The 18,287-nt window shown below is 33.7% G+C and overlaps 1 pseudogene; it reads left to right on the top strand.

Annotated features, from left to right (window-relative positions):
• The first annotated feature begins 10,913 nt into the window (after window positions 1-10,913).
• LOC149171128 (putative dynamin-related protein 4A pseudogene) lies at window positions 10,914-12,023 on the top strand (annotated as a pseudogene).
• Window positions 12,024-18,287: the final 6,264 nt, after the last annotated feature.

Genomic DNA, 18,287 nt, shown 5'->3' with positions numbered 1-18,287 from the left:
AAGCCATTCACTCGAGCTAGTCCAAGAAGGAGAAATGATTTGTTCTCAAACTTGATTTGGCCAACGCTTTTGATAGAGTGAGGCACTCTTTTCTGTTAGCTGTCTTGAAGAAGATGGGTTTTGATGCAAGCTTCCTTAACCTCATCAAACCCTGCATTTCCGGGCCATGGATCACCCCTCTTGTAAATGGCAGACCTGCTGAAGCTTTCCAATCCTCCCGTGGTCTAAGACAATGTTGCCCTCTCTCACCTTATATTTTTATTCTAATGGTTGAATCATTTAGCAAAGCGCTGGATTTCCATCGGAGGGTCGGTCTCATAACAGGAATAAAATTTGGGAATGGAGTCAAGAATATAAATCACTCTCAATTTGCAGATGATACCTTGCTAATTGGAGGGGCTTCTATCACAATAGCTAGGCGTTTCAAAGTTCTTCTGGATAAATTCGTGGATTACTCTGGTGGTCTGGTCAATCAGAGAAAAGGTTGTATTTACGAATGGAATACAACACCGCAGGTCCTTCATAATATTGCTGCAACATTTGGGGTCTCATGTCACTATGATTGGACTCATTTTTCATATTTGGGCATTCCTGTAAGCGCAGGGCCCTTGAGGGCAGAAGTTTGGGACACCATAATCGATAAGATGAAAAGGAAAGTACAACAGTGGGGTTCAATATGGCTTAACCCAGCTGGTCGTCTCATCCTTCTGAAATTTGGTATATCCTCTTTGCCTTTATACCAATTTACTCTCCTTCAAGCCCCTGCTTCCTTCCATCACAAAATGGAAGGCATCCTCCATCATTTCTTGTGGCAAGGAGGGAAGCAAGACAAAAAGAAGTTTGATTTGATCAGCTGGAAGCAAGTAATTCAGCCCCAAGATCGAGGTGGCCTTGGCATCACATCCCCCAGATATCTTAACTTAGCTTTCGGAGGAAAAATGGTTTGGAGATTCATAATTGGTCTTCCTGCATGGTGGAAAAGGGTATTGGAAATTAAATATCTGAATTTTCCAAGGCATCAGCTCGTCGATCAAGACATCCCCAACAGAGACTCCACCAAAATCTGGCACTTATACAAAAAATCAATTCCTATAATTTCCCAAAATACTTCCAAAATTCCTAAGGGAGGAACAAGCATTAATATTGGAATGGACAAAATCATGGGACAGCGACCTATTAATACGCAAGCTGGAGTTAATCCCATCCTCTCTTTTTTTGAAAGAACTGGCATCCATCATTTGGATTAGATTTCTCAGTGGGATCCTTCATCCATACTATGGTCTGGATGGTCCTTCCCCGTTATTCCCAATGATCTCAAAGATAGTTTGTTAGCTCTCCAATCTCAATTGCATAGTATAGCCCCTATCAAAAAGAATACCTCAGATGGATTCAGTTGGGACCCCTCTGGATCTTCTTATACCATTAAGGCTGCCCATCAATTCCTCTACAGCAGCAACCATCCCATTCTAATCTGGAATCATTGGAAGGTTGTTTGGAAGTCTGAGGCGCTCCCTAAAATCAAATTTTTTATATGGACTCTTCTCAAAGGGAAAAGCCTTACTGCCGAAAACTTGCAAAAGTGTGGAATTATCGGCTCCTCTCGCTGTCCCAACTGCTTGGATGCCATCCACCACCACCTCTTTATTGATTGCCCCTTCGCTACTGAATGCTGGGGAAACCTGTCTCAGAACAATCAGACTCCGTGGACCAGCCAAGATACCATAGGAGAAATTCTGCATAAGTGGAAAAAGAATTACCCCTGGCAGCGAAGGAAGAATAGCATTGCGAAGAGGGTTTGGGATATTCTCCCTTACACCATGTTATGGAATATTTGGTTGGCCCGCAACCGAAAAGTTTTTAAGGACAAGGGTTCGAATACCAGAAGTCTATGCAGCAAAGCAAAGGGTCTCGCCCTTGAAACCATATCAGCTAAGAACCAGAGGAATGTAGACATCACCGAGCTCAGTGTGGAAGAACGAAGCTTTATTGGTCACTTGTTGGACAAAAACAACAGCAGGCAGATAGGTAGCACTGCTCGCAACAGGGAAAATGCTGTCCCTCATAATTGGAAAATTAGACTCAAAGAAAATGAGTTTGCTGCTTGGATCCAAAATTGCAACAGGTACTGTCTTTTTTTCGACGGAGCTTCAAAGTCGAACCCTGGGGCTGCAGGGGCTAGAGGAGTGATACTTAATGCTAATGGGGACATTGTTTTATCATATGAATGGGGTCTTGGCCACATTTCCAACAACAGGGCAGAAGCCCTGGCCCTATACCAGGGACTTATTCAGCTTGGGAAGCTTGGTACAGATGCAGCCTTCATCTTCGGAGATTCGACAGTGGTTATTAGTTCAATGGTCCAGAAGAGAGACTCCATAAATGTGTTTCTCCAGCAGATTTTAAGTCGCTGCCACATTCTAGCTCAACCTATGGAAGATCTGCGCTTTCATCATATTTTGCGCAGCTTAAACAAAAATGCTGACAAACAGGCCAACAAGGCATGTGCCAGACCTCAGGGCTGTCTAGTTTGCAACGGAGTGGAGACTTATCACCATTTGCCATGACTGTGAAAAGCTTTTCCCTCATTCAGCTTTGCAACAAGCTTGTAAGTCCTGACATGATGGAAGATCCGATGAATTATAAATCTCTCACTGTGACCAAGACAGACAGAGGGATCTGGCACACTCAGGTAATCCATTTGCACGAGATATCAATCAGTCGACCGTTCCCTCTCTCCCATCAGACTCTCCCTCACCCGCACCCTTGTTTCACTCCCTTAATTCTACCTTTTCCCCTTGCTGTTCAACTGAACGCCTGGTTCCTGCGGACCTGTCTAAATCTTATGTCTCATGAATCCCCTTCCTCTGGAATTTTTGGACGCCCCTTCTTCAATGATCCTCCCTCCGGGCAGCATATTCCACTTGCATCGCTCAAAGATCAGAGCCCCAAGACAGCGCTCCAGGCCTCTTCTTATCAGGATTTGTTCACAACTAGTTCTTTGACACGGGTCAGACAGACACTACAAACAAGGATATCATATTTCTCCTCATTTTTTGGCGCGGATTAGCCAGGCGTTTCAAACAGGCACATTAGGCTTCTTTCCATTTATCGTAGTCAGGCATATCATCCATTTCACTATTGATAGATAATATTCTGCAAATGTCGTCTTTTAGCGCTAGAATTTGTCCGGATATATTCCAGTTTAGCTTTCATCTCAAAGCCCAAGTGGCGGGAACCCGGAGGATTCTGTTGTTGTAAATCCTTCTTTCCTAGCTCCACTCGGCGAATAATTATGTACTACATGGAGCAGTTTCCATCTCCCTCTTTTTTCGAAAAACAATATAACAACCGATGATGTTAAAAAAAAAAAATAAAAAATAAAAAAAAATATTTCCCTAGAACAATTTAATAATATTTCCCTAGAAAATTAAATAATTTTTCATTCAAGATTAAGAGTATCACAAATACACACACACACACACACATATATATATATATATAAAATTGATTTCTATGCTAATTTGAACCTCCATTAAGATAAATTTTGTAATAATATTTGGACAGGAACAATGACGATTTCGAAGGGGAATACATGACACGAGTTACATCAATATCTCATTATTACATGTGGCTATCCATTTTACTTTTGAAATATCCCCCGCGGCCTCGGCAGGAATTTATTGGAATCGCAAGTTTGATAGCTAGTTTGTGCACAATGAAAGCGTCCCAGGGGTTTTCGAGGGTGCTGAATCCAAATATGCAGTTAAAAAGCCATTTTAACTGCAACAAATCAAGATTTAATCTCAATTTCTTCCGCCGGATTCCGTCACCGGAATCTTCAAAAAATCACATTATAAACAACTCGCATAAAAGAAGGCCGTTTTAGAGGACATCGAGAAAAGGGCACATGCCAGTGGTCATTATCGAAATGGACACAGAATGTGGACATGAACACGCAACCAACACCAAAATCAGACTTTCGAAGAAATCCAACTGGCAACGACAACGAAATTGTTGGCGGGGGTTATCCAAACTCAACTCGAGTTCTCCTTACACACCCCGGAGTTTCGATGGCCATCCTTATTTTTTCAAAGCTGACGGTCTACGCGGAACTTTGCCGACAATCAATGTGCCATCCTCCACAACCGCGCCCACCGGAACCCGGCAGATATCGCCGACAAGAATGAATCGCTGAACACACTTTATCCGTGCCTTGAAAACCTAAGTCAACGGAGGTGTTGCCTGACCGCACAGCTCTTTAAGGGCACGTCCAGATCCTGTTGCCTCACGAATCACGATAGCATTGATGGTGTAACACTAAATCCATAGGTCGTATAATGCTTACAAGTTGCCAGCAATTTCCTCGTCGTTGACAGTTGTGTTTTCTACGAAAGTTTCTAATTTCGATTTGGTGTTGCTTGCATGTTCGCGCCGACCAGAAAAAGGCACATGTCATTATTGAGAGGGAGAGAAAAATGTCGGCGAGAACATGCAAGCAACACCAAAATCAGAATAAGAAACTTTCGAAGAAAACAGAACAGTCAACGACGAGGAAATTGCTGGCAACTTGTAAGCATTATACGGCGTATGACGTGGACAATGGAATTGGATTTAGTGTTACACCATCAATGCTATCGTGAGGCAACAGGATCTGGACGTGCCCTTAAAAGAGCTGTGCGGTCAGGCAACACCTCCGCTGACTTAGGTTTTCAGGCAAGGATAAAGTGTGTTCAGCGATTCATTGTTGTCGGCGATATCTGCGGGGTTCCGGCGGGCGCGGTTGTGGAGGATGGCACATCGATTGTCGGCGAAGTTCTAGGTAGACCGTCAGCTTTGAAAAAATAAAGATGGCCATCGAAACTCCGGGGCGTGTAAGGAGAACTCGAGTTGAGTTTGGATAACCCCCGCCAACAATTTCCGTTGTCGGTGACGGTTGGGTTTCTTCGAAAGTCTCTTAGGTTGATTTTGGTGTTCATGTCCATTTCGATAATGACATCATACATGTGCCTTTTTCTCGATGTCCTCCCGAACGGCCGTCTTCTTTTGTTTTTGTGTCGGGGCCGCGGGGGAATATTTCAAAAATAAAATGGATAGCCACATGTTGTTTTTCTCGATGTCCGCGGGGAATGTTTCAAAAATAAAATGGATAGCCACATGTAATAATGAGAGAGTGATGTAATTAGTGTCGTGCATTTCCCTTCGAAATCGTCATTGCTCCCGTCCAAATATTATTACAAAATTTATCTGAATAGAGGTTCAAATTAGCACATAAATCAATTTAATATTTTTAAGAAGACATCTATCTATATTTATAGGTTTGTGATACTCTTAATTTTGAATAAATAATTATTTAATTTTTTAGAGAAATATTATCAAGACTACTATATTCGATTGATCTTCAAACAATTTAACATAGTATATTTCTCAATTGGTCTTAATGATATAAAATATATTTATAATTATATGTTTTTTTAATTAAATAATATATTTTTTTAATTTGATTATTGTAAAGATTTAAAAATTAATTTTATATTTAATAAATATTATATAAGATATCATTTTTGGGATGCAAGTGTTTTAAGTAAGTTATTCATTTATTTATGATCATTTTCATGAGAGGTAGTCATCAGTGATCAAATTTGAAGGGCAGGTTTTAATTTTATTTAGAAGAGCGCACATTCAGGTCGCCCTTCCATAATGAAAAGCATAAAAAAAAGAAGCAATTCAATTGGCAACAATCAATTATCTTCAAATTTCTTTTTTTTAACACATAGTGAATTGGTAATAGTCTGGAACTAATGTTATGAGTTCGAAGACAACATACTATTGGTTGCCAGTGTCTTTACAATGTTGCAAGCTACAAGATATTTCTCAGCTTATCAAGAACAATAACCCCTTCCAACACAACTACAAGCCTAGTATTCATCATACAATTCATAAGCATTGTAACTAACAAGTGATAGGCCAACTGTGTTCATAACATTTATGTTCGCTAAATGTTATGTTTTATGTCTTTTTCCTTGAATTATTGTTATATTATGTAGACATTGGTGTAATAACATCCAAAAAAGAATTAGTTTGAGATGAAAGAAAAACTTTACATCTCAACATGCAGTTGAAGAAAACATGGGGCAGAAGAGCCTCAATAAGATGATTTCACAGTACAAATTCCACTGTGCCAAGAATCATTTGATGTGGTATGGGAAATTGCTATATTAAATTGATATGAATAGTGAACAACATATGTGTAAGAAATACAATGTTATCCAAATAGTAAAATGAAATTCTTTTGATGCATGATCAAACTATGGTTAATGGGATTTGTAATTACAAACATGCTACATTGGACTAAAAGAGTGCTTTTGGTAGTTTTCGAATGATGAGTAAAATAGATGTGGCATTTGAATACAGTATCTAAGGAGATGGAACTCCTTGTTGCTCTAAGGAATGGTTATATTTTACATCAATTCAGCTTCCCCAATAGGACATGTTTGCCATCTGTGGGCCATTTTGCTCAGATAGCCACATTTCTTCAAGTTTCTGGGAGTAACTGGGCCATTTTGCTCTGATAAATAAGTTTCTATTAGTTTTCTGGGATTAACTGAGTATCTATGGTGGAATAAATACCTTCACCCACACTGAGCACCTTAGCCGAAGAGTTATTCCTTAAATGTTACCCAACTAAACTAAACTTTATGATAATACTCACAAAGTTAAGAAAAACATGCTTACCACATCATAGCATTTTTTTTCCTTTGATAAAAGAAACTCTTCTCCCTTGCCTTACAACATCAAGAATGGCCCCTTTTTAACATGTTTGTTGCATTCTCTGTTGTCTGGACTTCATGCAAACGACAGTTCTACCCTTCTTTATCTGTTTCATTCTAACAACTTACAATTCCACTCTTGGGGGCCAGGAATTCCCTTACCACAAGTACTTTCTATCATGAATATTTTGTAATGTCTTGCTGCCTTTGCTTTTGTGGTTTGGCATTTATCTTGTTGTATCATTACTTCCTGGTATTTGTACTAATTCACTTAGAGAAGGAACTTGTACTAATCTATTTGGAGTAGGAATTGGTGTTTCCTCTCACTAGAATTCCCTTCCAACAAGAATAGCTTGAAGACCTACTGGTTTGCATTTACAATAGAATATATAATTGTTGCATATGGTAATTAATCTAAACTCAAGGCATGCTTTTTGATCTTCTATAAATCTTCAATTGCCAGCATTTGAAAGGCTTCAATTTTTGATATATTGAACTTTTCTTTTATACAACAGTTCCAAAGTCGAATGTAATAATTCTCCAATGCTTAGCATGTCGTTTATTATATGTTGTTTGAGACTTTGTGAGGTTAATGTGTATTGTTTATGGATTTGTTGTTTGAGACTTTGCAAGATTAACAATTTTACTTAATGTTAGAATCTTTCCAATGAGCACACAGTGTGTGTGTGTGTGTGTGTCTATATATATATATATTTGTGTATGTATGTGGTACACTATTTAATACAGTACCTCCAATTCCAGCAATGTTGTATGGCAAACTTTCATTATGGCTCGTAACATGTTTATGATAGATTGCTTCTCCTGTGCATACCAAATGTTCCCTTATAACTTCACTATATCAGTATTTAGCACAATGTTTAATTCAATACCTCAGTTCTTCCAATTCCATACAAGTAAAATCGTCAAACATCTCACACTCACGATTAATTGATTGTGAAGCGCTGGTGTAACTATTCTATGTTGTCAGGGTTTTTATGATATTTTCTATCAAATTTGTTTGGCAGAAATTTATTAAAATCATGGTTTGATTTTTCATAGAATCTATATATATAATATTTAACTTATTTATATATTAATAAATAAATAAATATAATCTAATAAAAATGATTTTGCTAAATTCTAATTAAAAATTCCAAAACATGATATAACAACACGGATCATTGAAATAACATAATCCAACAAAAATTGTTTTACCAAATCTCGATTAAAAACTCTAAAACATAGTATAACCACACCTTGCTATTGCTTAGCACATAAACTTATAAATGAAAAGCTATTAAGCTGTCGTGATTTTTACCATTATCAAACAGAAAGCTAAAAAGCCTTAATGGTTCTTATCAGTAATAGATAAAAATAATAATGACAGAATTCGAAAAAAATGCAGCTCTCTGCTGAGATAATTGCTCATTGAACATACTACACCAACGGAGCGGAATCATGAAGAATAGGAGCGGAAGTCTAGAGAAAAGCCTAGAGAAGTTGGGAAGGTACCTTAGAATGATATTGTTTCAGAGAAACAGTGCTCACGAGAACCTTTGTACAGGAAACTCTCCACCCTACACACTCACCAAAGTCGCTGAAAACAAGAAATGAACAAACAAATCACCATACCAATTTTGAAATGATTAGATAAATTATTGTTCACAAAGAGATCAAATCGATAAACACCACACTATATAGTACCTTAAAAGTATGACTTTGTAGTAGTATTCTTACTATTCACTATGCTCTTTGCACCCAATGCTCTACCTTGGACATTGGAATCAAGAAATTATATTAGTATTCTTACTATTCACTAGGCGCTTTGCACCGAATGCTCCGCCCTCAATGCTGGAATTAAGAAATTAAAAACAAACCGACAAAGAAATATTAATCCAGAAACACCTACAAATAACAAATGAATTACTGAAATAGAAACCATAAAAATTATAGATTCCAATTGTTGTTCATATTAATATGAAAAAAGTTCAGATCTCTCTTACCTTATCCATCCATTCTACAGAGTAACGAACTAATTCATCCATCCATTCAACAGAGGAACAAGCTAATGTGTTAAATCACTGAAATACCTTTGTTTCCGAAATGTTTTCCTCTTCATTCTGCACTAGCTGGCCCTAGGTGGTTAATATCACAAATCTAGACTGTCACCGACTTTTGAAAAAAGCTAGCATGGAAAGCTTTGTTCCATTTGAATCTAGCTTTATTTCATTTGAAGTTATCATGGAAAAAGCTTTATGAACAAATTAGAAAATGCAATTCAAAAGGAAACTGTTGTTTTTGAAATGGGAGCAACTTGGAAACTGTTGTTTCTGAAATGATATTTAACATCAGTTGAGAAAGGAAATTTACAAGTATAACCATTGTAATTTCTGATAGACTCACAGTGCACTGGGAGTTGGAAATTGAAATTCTCAAAGTCCGGACTTCAAAAAATGAAATTTAAAAAAAAATAGATAGGTTGACAATTTAACAGCCCTTCTTAAAATTTTTTATAATATTATTCCAATTTCTTTTTAAAATGGCAAAATTTGAATTTGAATTTTTTTCTTACTAGTAAAATTTTCTCCCTACTTCTGTGACGTGCCAGAGGCCCTTTGAAGGGCTCTGATGTGTTGAAATTTGATTACTGGTTGTCACCCATCCCAAATCGCCTCTGCTCAAGCACACTTAATTGTGGAATTTTCCCCACAATTAAACCCACTTAACTTGCTACCCCAACATTAAATATTATATATTTGATTTATATATTTTTTTAAATATTTATTTTATTTATATTATTTAAAAGACTAATAAATTATAATTATATATTTTATTTTTTTAATTATTAATATTTTAATTATCATATTTATGAATATTATTAATATCTATTAAAAATAAGATATTACTTGAATTTCTTTATAAGTTTATTTAAGTATTAAGAGATGTGATCTAATATCACTATGGGTTTTAAAAATAAATATTAAGAAGATTAATAGAATAGAAAATATTTTTAAATATATTTAATACAAGTATATGATAGAAAATCGAAAATAAAATGTTTTTCATTTCATTGAGATCATAAAAAAAAAATGACACTCTTTTATCCTTAAAAAAATCTTTAAAATTGTCCAAAACTAAATTTTATAATACGTTATTTACATTAACTATAAATTAAAAGCAAACAGATTTTATTTCTTCTTTCAATATTATACATAATTAAATATTAATATAACAATATGTTAAAAAATCATAAGCATATATCAATTAAACAAGTTTTTATATTATAATTTAAAATAAAATAAAAAATAATATAAATTTATTTAAATTAATTTTTTTTTAAATAAATAAATTTTTTTAATTAAATATTAAGTAATTTTAATATAAATAAGTATGAGATAGAAATATTATTTTGAATAATGTTATAGATTTTATTATTATATTTTTTTTAAAAAGTTATATAATATTAGATATATGTTTATTCTCATATTAATTATGTTTTCATTACAGATTTATAACTTATCCATTTTAGTCTAATCTTATTATAAAGTCTACCTGCCTCTAACATAATAAAATTTAAATTGCTTTATAAACAATGAGAACAATGAGATACGATGGATAGTTGGCATGCTAAAATAAACAATAAAATTCTGAGTTTACGTGGAAAAGAATTAATGGCTGCAATCTGACTTAGAAAGCTATATCATTTGACCATTCTTATACTTTATATATATAGTATTGTATATATTGTTTTTAACTTTTATATATATATATATATATATATATATATATATATATATATATATATATATATAAATCATATTATATTATAATTGTTTTTATAAATTAATTTATCACATATATATACTCATTTGTTGAATTTTTTTTTCTATCTCTTTTGTATTTCCGTTAAAAATATAAATAAATACAATTAATACTATTATATAATATTAAAGAATATATATATATATATATATATTATAGTTAGAAATAACAAATATGATTAAAAGAAACAATTCCATACATAAAGTAAAGTCATAATGAAAAATGCTAATTATATATATATATTTAACTAAAGAGATGGATGATCCTATTAAAGTGACACGGTCGGAAAGGGCAATTCCTATTTCCACCTCCATAGCAAAGTTAATGCTATGGAGGTACCCCTGTCAGAGTCTCACAGAGCACGGCGACCACCATCTCCGGCTGCCCATCGAACCCCCGGCGACGCTGCGCGCAGCCACCCGCAGCCTCCCATCAGATCCCGGCAGTTCTGCGGTTCTGACTCCCGAATGTGAAACCAACTGGCGGACAAGACAGGCCTCACCATTCGTATTGAATGCGTTAGGATTTCAAATTCTATATCGCCCCAAATATTTCAAACTGGAGGTGCGCGCGAAAAATTTGAAATGAAATCTGGAGTTGGTGCTTCAGCATCGTCTGTCATGCCAAAGAGAGCGAACATCAGGGTCACAGCGTTTGAGATGCCAAAGAGAGCGAAAGGGGTAAGGGTTTTGTACGAGACTCCCGCTTATTATGATATTACAAAGCCGCAAGCAGGAGGGATGGAATGTGAGATTGTGACTGAATACAATAGAAAAAGGAGGAAAATTTTAGAAGCAGAGATTAAACAAACGCTGGATACTGTTACGAAGAGATTGCAGGAAGCCACAAGGGTATAAGTGATACGCAAGTCACACTTCATGTCAAGAAGACGAATGCTCCAGATTTGACCATAGTTGATCTATCCGGGATAACAAGGGTTGCTGTGCATGGGCGGCCAAGAGATATTTATGAACAGATAGCAAATATAATCAAACAATACATTACTCCCAAGGAGAGCATCATACTTAATGGGCTGTCCGCGACTGTTGATTTTCCGACCTGTGAGTCCATAAAAATGCCTCAGGATGTTGACCCACAAGATGAAAAGAACCTTGGCCGTTGTAACAAAAGTTCACAGAGCTCCTGAGGGTTTTTTGGAGAAAGAGACAAGGGACGCTGTTAATATTGGTCACGGTTATATTTGTGTGCGGAATAGAGTAGGGATTGAATCTAAAGCAGAAGTAAGACGAAGTAAAAGTGATTTGTTTAGAACAGATCCTCATCTTTCCAGCATTGATAAATCAATGGTTGGAATACCCATATTGGCAGAAAAATTAATGCAGATTCAAGCAATGGGAATATGTAATGGGAACATGTAAGTGCCTTCTTGATATTGTCCAAAAGATTGATTACACACATCCAAGACGCAGGTAGAGAAGGATGCATTGCATTGAAGGCATTGGAGAAATTAAATTGGACAAAGTGTCAAACATCAGCAGTGGCGACCTCGAGGCGGCCTTCGACTTCAAGATTAGCCTTATTCCTTATTGGAATGTGGTAAGGCTGAGGCTGGCTGACCAGATTCCACTCCACCTGCGGTTCATGGTGCAAAAGTTGGTTGAAAGCGACATTGTCGCCGAGATTGTAAAGCATGTGGATAAGCCATGTTTAAATATGATGGAGCAGGTGCATGAAGAAATTCCAGTAATAGCTACTCAGAGAAAGAATCTCAATAACAAAGTTGAACGCTTGAGGCAGTCAAAATATGCTATGTATAAACTCATTGGTAGCTCTCAGAAGCTAAGTATCAATGATGCTTAAAGTATTATCAATGGTTAAATACTGCTGCTCCGTAGTCTGCATTTGGTGCATTTCCATTTTCGTAGGTTTTGTCACGTCGACCAGATCAGGAGGAGATGGATTTTTGAAGTTGTTTATGAAGTTTATGAGGACTCTACTCAAGTCTATTTCATGTTTCAAGAAATCGTTATGGTTCAAGTTAACTATCTTTTGATTTAATATTTTTCATGGTTAAATCTTGGTGCTCATTATTTCGTGTTTTGTTTTCTGCATTTGCATTTTCATAGTTCTTTGTCACGTTAAGCAGCGCATGTGGAGATGGATTTGTAAATTATTTATGGAGTTCCTACGTATCAAAGTTTGAGATTCTTTTTAATTGATAAACTAGTTATCAAGGTTTAAGCCGTCTCAAAACATTTGTTTAATTTATACTTTTTGGTTTGATGTCTTGACACCTTATTCTTTGTTTTGGTTTTAGGTCTTAACATATCTTGAACTTTTAAGGTTGAATAATGTGTTGTTCACTAACTTGCATTTTGTGCATTTACATTCTTGGAATTGAATGCTACAGTTCATTAATTTGCATTATGTGCAATTACATTCTTTAAGTTGAATACCGCTGTTCACTAGTTTGCATTTTGTGCATTTACATTTTTAATAGTATTCTGCCAGGTGAACAAGTTTCTCTATAAATGCACAAGTGTGAATTGTTTTACATACCAGTTTTTGATGTTTGTTTTCAAATGCTATTATGATTGGATTAAATTTTATTTTCATTTGATATTATGATTGTATTAAACTTCATTTTCCTTTGAAGTCTTAACATATATTTCAGTATTCTGAATTGTTAAATATTACCATTCATTCATCGGCACTTAGCGCATTTGCATTTGCATTTTCATCTCTTTCTCGCTTGAACAATTTTATAGGTAAATAGATTTTTGAACTTATTAAAATTTATAATGGTCTTAAGTTTCAAAACATTATTATCATTTAGTATTTTTATTATCATTTAGTATTTTTTTTGTAAGAGAGTTTGAAGATAACCCATATTACTAGTTATTATTTTGAATTGATGAGATGGTTCATTTTAGGAGAAAAGGTTGTTTTGAATCTCTAGATTGAATAGATAAGACAATCAATCTTCATAGATAAAAGGGTTTAGAATTCATATATATATAAATAATTTTTTTTTTTCATAATAAATCATTTAAAAATTAGATAAAATATAAATATATGATATGAAGGGGAGAGGGATATAACTAATTCAAAGAAAGCATGTAAGCACAAGAAAACAAGGAGAAGGAGAGAAAATTAAGAAATATATAAAACAGAAAAACCTAAAACTAAAGATAGGTGGAAGGAAGAATAAAGAAAAAAAGAAAACAAAATATTAAAAGAGAGGGAAACAAAAATATAAAAAAAAAAACCATCAAAGAAACGATAAAGATTAAAAAAAAAACTAACTTATATCTAAAAGCTTAAAAAACAAAATAAACAAATAAAATTAAATATAGCTAAACCAAGTGACTCCAAAGATGGTTTAATATTTAGTGTGTTTGTTATGGAGAGATGAAGACTTATATGGGAGTTTCATGCCTATTAGGTAATTTATTGTATAAAGTATTCAATTTTAGTAAATGTGTACTCCAACTTTATGGCATAGTGTACACTTCCACTCTAGATTGAGGGATATTGAGGTGGTTGATGTAGATAAACCAAAAAAGCTCGTTGTTGAAATTAATGGCCATGTAAGGTTGTTTAATCAAAATGGAACCATGCAAAACAAAGGTTTATTTATTGAATGTATTTGATATAATGGAATTGATTTTATTATTAACTACATGTTTTATTAAAAATGGAATTATTTAATGGATCTAGAATTTTTTTACTTTAACTAAATTGAGTTTTTCAAAATAAAGACTTGGAAAATTTCTTACTTTTCTATTTTAAATGGATATATTCACTATTTTTGTGATAAAATTATCATAATAAACTATGCAAGACAAGCTGATATAAACTTGCAGAAGAAAATATTTTGTCTTAATAAATAATTACAAGTTATTGTTAATTATTATTATTTCTTTTCAATTAATTAGTACTATTTGTAATTTACTCACTATTAATAATAATAATAATAATAATAATAATTTACTATTAATAATAATTTACTAATAATAATAATTTACTAATTAGTTTAAAGTAAATTATAAATCAATAAATCATTATTAAATAGCTAAGTAACTAATTAATTAATTTAATTGAATTATCTAATAATTAAATAAAGGGGATTGATTTTTCACTTAGAAATCTTTTTTTTTTGGGGATTTGGAAAAACAACTAATAATCAATCAAAGGCCTATGGCCTTTTGCAAGGCTTATCCCTACCAGCGAGAGAGAATATTATTTGGGGAATCCAATATTATTATCCATCATTTGATCCTTAATATCACCATTTTTTGTGATAAAATTGTCATGATAAACTATATAAAACAAATTTATATAAACTTATACAAGCAAATTTTGTGGTCTTAATTTTAATAGACTCAAATTATTTCTTTTAATATTATTTATGGTTCATATTAAAAATTTGATTAATATATTTGATTACAATAATATTCTATGTTGGTATTATTAACCAATTTGATTATAATTTGATATAGTAAACACTACACTATATTTGTTCTAGTAGAAGGTTGACACAATCTTTAAATATCCATAAAATTTAATCAATCATAGAATTATATTGTTACCATAACAATTTTAATTTTAGTTACTACTATTAGTATGCATTGAGTACCATATTTTATTAAATGAAGAGGATGACAACATTTTATAATGGACAAGTGAAAATTTTATATAAGCTTCATATTATGTTTAAATTTATTCTTTTAACAAACAAACCTAATTATAAAATATAAATTCTAACAACTTAACTTAATTTATGTCTATTTTTATTATTTATTGTTTTATATTAATTTAAAGTTAAGTTTATCAAGGATTACATAACTAGAAATAGATATCACAAAAAACATTCACAAGTATATAATAACATTAGTAATAATCAATAGTTGATACAATTAACCTACAATCTAGTTATTTTCTCATATTATGACAATTATTATTTCTAAGAGATGGCACATTACTATTTTTTTGTTATTGTTATAATTTAAAACAATTTCAATTATTTTTATAGTAACTTATTTTGTTTATGTTGAGAATTAATTGAAGACACCCTAATATCATATCCTCTTCATAGAATCATATATTGCTCCCATTGAAAGCATAACATAAATATCGTATGTATCAAAATATGTTACATAATATTGTAACGTACCTCGTGAGCCTACCCTGAAAATTAGCTACTATGATCCCTATATGGTGAAATTTTCTTCGTTTATAGTTAAGATTCAACCCTTGCCAAGGGTATATTTAGTCCGTCAATATATCATAATTATTATTTATATAACAGAATCCATAGTCTTTATCAATATGACTATAGAGGTGGACTCTTGATGTGGTCTTTTAGGTCTATCTATAAGATTTATATGTGAGATAAATATTAAGCATAATTTACTAGTTGTAGGAAGGACTAACCATAGCATGCAACCCATAATAATTCATTGATTAATCCAAACAACATTAATGGACATTAAATTAACTCTATTGTGGCTACCATGGTCGTACATCATGATTATAGTCTTTCTTCCAACATCCATAACTAACTAGGTTAGCCTAAGTAGATGCAAGTCTTAGGACATGCGTGGCACTAATAACTTGATTCATCGACCACACACTTAGAAATATTATTCCACAATTGTTTCACTAACATCAATATTTACCGAGTTATGACACAACACTAGAGTTATCATATCATTATAGGCATACTAGGTTCCTTCGTCAACTTTGATGATATTCAAGCTAGATTCACTCGATATTTCACTCATCCACACGCGTAAGAGTAAAATCAATTACATGAACATAGATATCATCATCAACATATATCTTATGCAATACGAGTAAAGAACTGGAACACCTCAATGGAATGAAAATCATTCATCATTTATAGTTATCATTCTCCTATACGAAGATCGCACCTACAGCTAAACATATATGCTGAAAGAATTGAAGTAATATCCAAGGTAAGGAACAACATGCAGTACATTCCACACATATCAAACCAACTAAAACATCACTTAGAGAGCGGAGCACCACCACCCAACCATGAATCACCTCTGATATGACCCGAGCCAAGGTTCTTCCCATGGATCAACTACCTCCAATTGATCTATGCAATGGGTATTTAATACCCTCTTTCATGATATAGTTTCCATTAGTGGCATCCCACTTTTATGGATTTTTATCCATTTTCCTATGTCTTTTTCGGAAAAGCTCGCTTTTATCTCCCCCGAGGCTTTTCCTCATAAAATATTGCCTTTATCTTCCGCAAAGCTTTTATGTTTTTCTTGATGTATATTTATCTCCAATCCATCCAAGCTTATCTAGAATAACATTTAGAAGCTTATCATAAAATATTTATCATATCCCATTCCTCAATGGGATTTGACAATAATCTCATCTCTTGGTGTCTCGCTTTTCCATGTGATCAGTTTATTAATTATTTAATAATGTATTTTCTTTTCATTTTACACATCAAACCTAGCTTTCCTGACCTTATGTTACAACTGACACACAAGGGAGGGGTGTTACATACCCCCCCCCCTTAAATTTTACATTGTCCACGATGTATTACTGCATGCTCATTCACAGGTAGTTGGCTTCTGAAGCCATAGCTCTCATGGCCTTTCCATCTGATGAAAATATTCCGATATATATCGATTACAAGGAGCGTTCCCAGCACATCTCCTTCCATAGCTACCTGTAACATTGGTTTCAACAATTTTGTAAGAAATTTTAGATGCAAAAATTCGACTGTGTTTACCATAATTAATATCATAATTTGATACACAATACTACTAAAGTAGCTATGGCTTATATTGCCCGTCATTCATTTTATTTGAAGAATGTATGTTCTCCTGCTGCATTCTTCCAATCCTTTGTGTTCTTGTCAAACACTTGCTTCCTGTAGTTTCTCTGCATACAACAAGTCAGCCAGCATATTTGCTACATCAATATGCATCATAACAGGTTAGCTCACGTATAACCATCATAACCAATACCATATATACTCATCATAATCATATGTATGCGAAACTACAAATAAACGATTGTTACTTCTTAATTTCCTTCTTCTGTGCAACCTTTAGGTCGGTTTCCCTTCCAGACACCCACTGAGTGTCTTCATGCATACTTGCACACAAGGTGTATTACACACATAGCTATACATATCATGTTTTAGACATGCCATACATATATCCATACCGGTACCACATGTACGTCTTGTACATAGTACAATATGTACCACAATATATCCATAACATCACCTGCATGACATACACTTATTCACATGTTTTCAACCATGTTAGCATTATGTCAACCATTCCTTCATTTATTTCTAGTAAGTAGAACAAACTGTGTTCAGTTTCTTACTAATGACTTTCATGGACCTATTCCATTTCTATAACAACCATCATGCACACTATAACTCAATCATACTCATAAATTTTAGTTTTGGGATGAAACTTGTCACTTGCACCTGGTTTTAACAACAATACCATAAAGCAGACTTATTGACTATGATACTTAGTCTATCATAGATATTTGAAGTTTAATTTTCTTAGCTTGTTTTTAACCAAGAATAAATTTGTTCGGTACTTAACAATTTATGTTGTATGATTGACTATTGTCCTTTTTATACCTCAACATCTTGTTGGCCATGGATAATTTAGTGTAGATATAATCTCATTTCCTTTCATGTGTTATAAATGAAAGTTTTAC

The sequence above is a fragment of the Pinus tabuliformis genome, chromosome 4_2, assembly GCF_031772625.1.
Source record: "Pinus tabuliformis cultivar Carrire ecotype Pingquan chromosome 4_2, CPIR1, whole genome shotgun sequence".
Classification (NCBI taxonomy): domain Eukaryota; kingdom Viridiplantae; phylum Streptophyta; class Pinopsida; order Pinales; family Pinaceae; genus Pinus; species Pinus tabuliformis.
The sequence above is the reverse complement of the archived record's forward strand: the minus strand, read 5'-3'. Positions and strand labels throughout refer to the sequence as shown.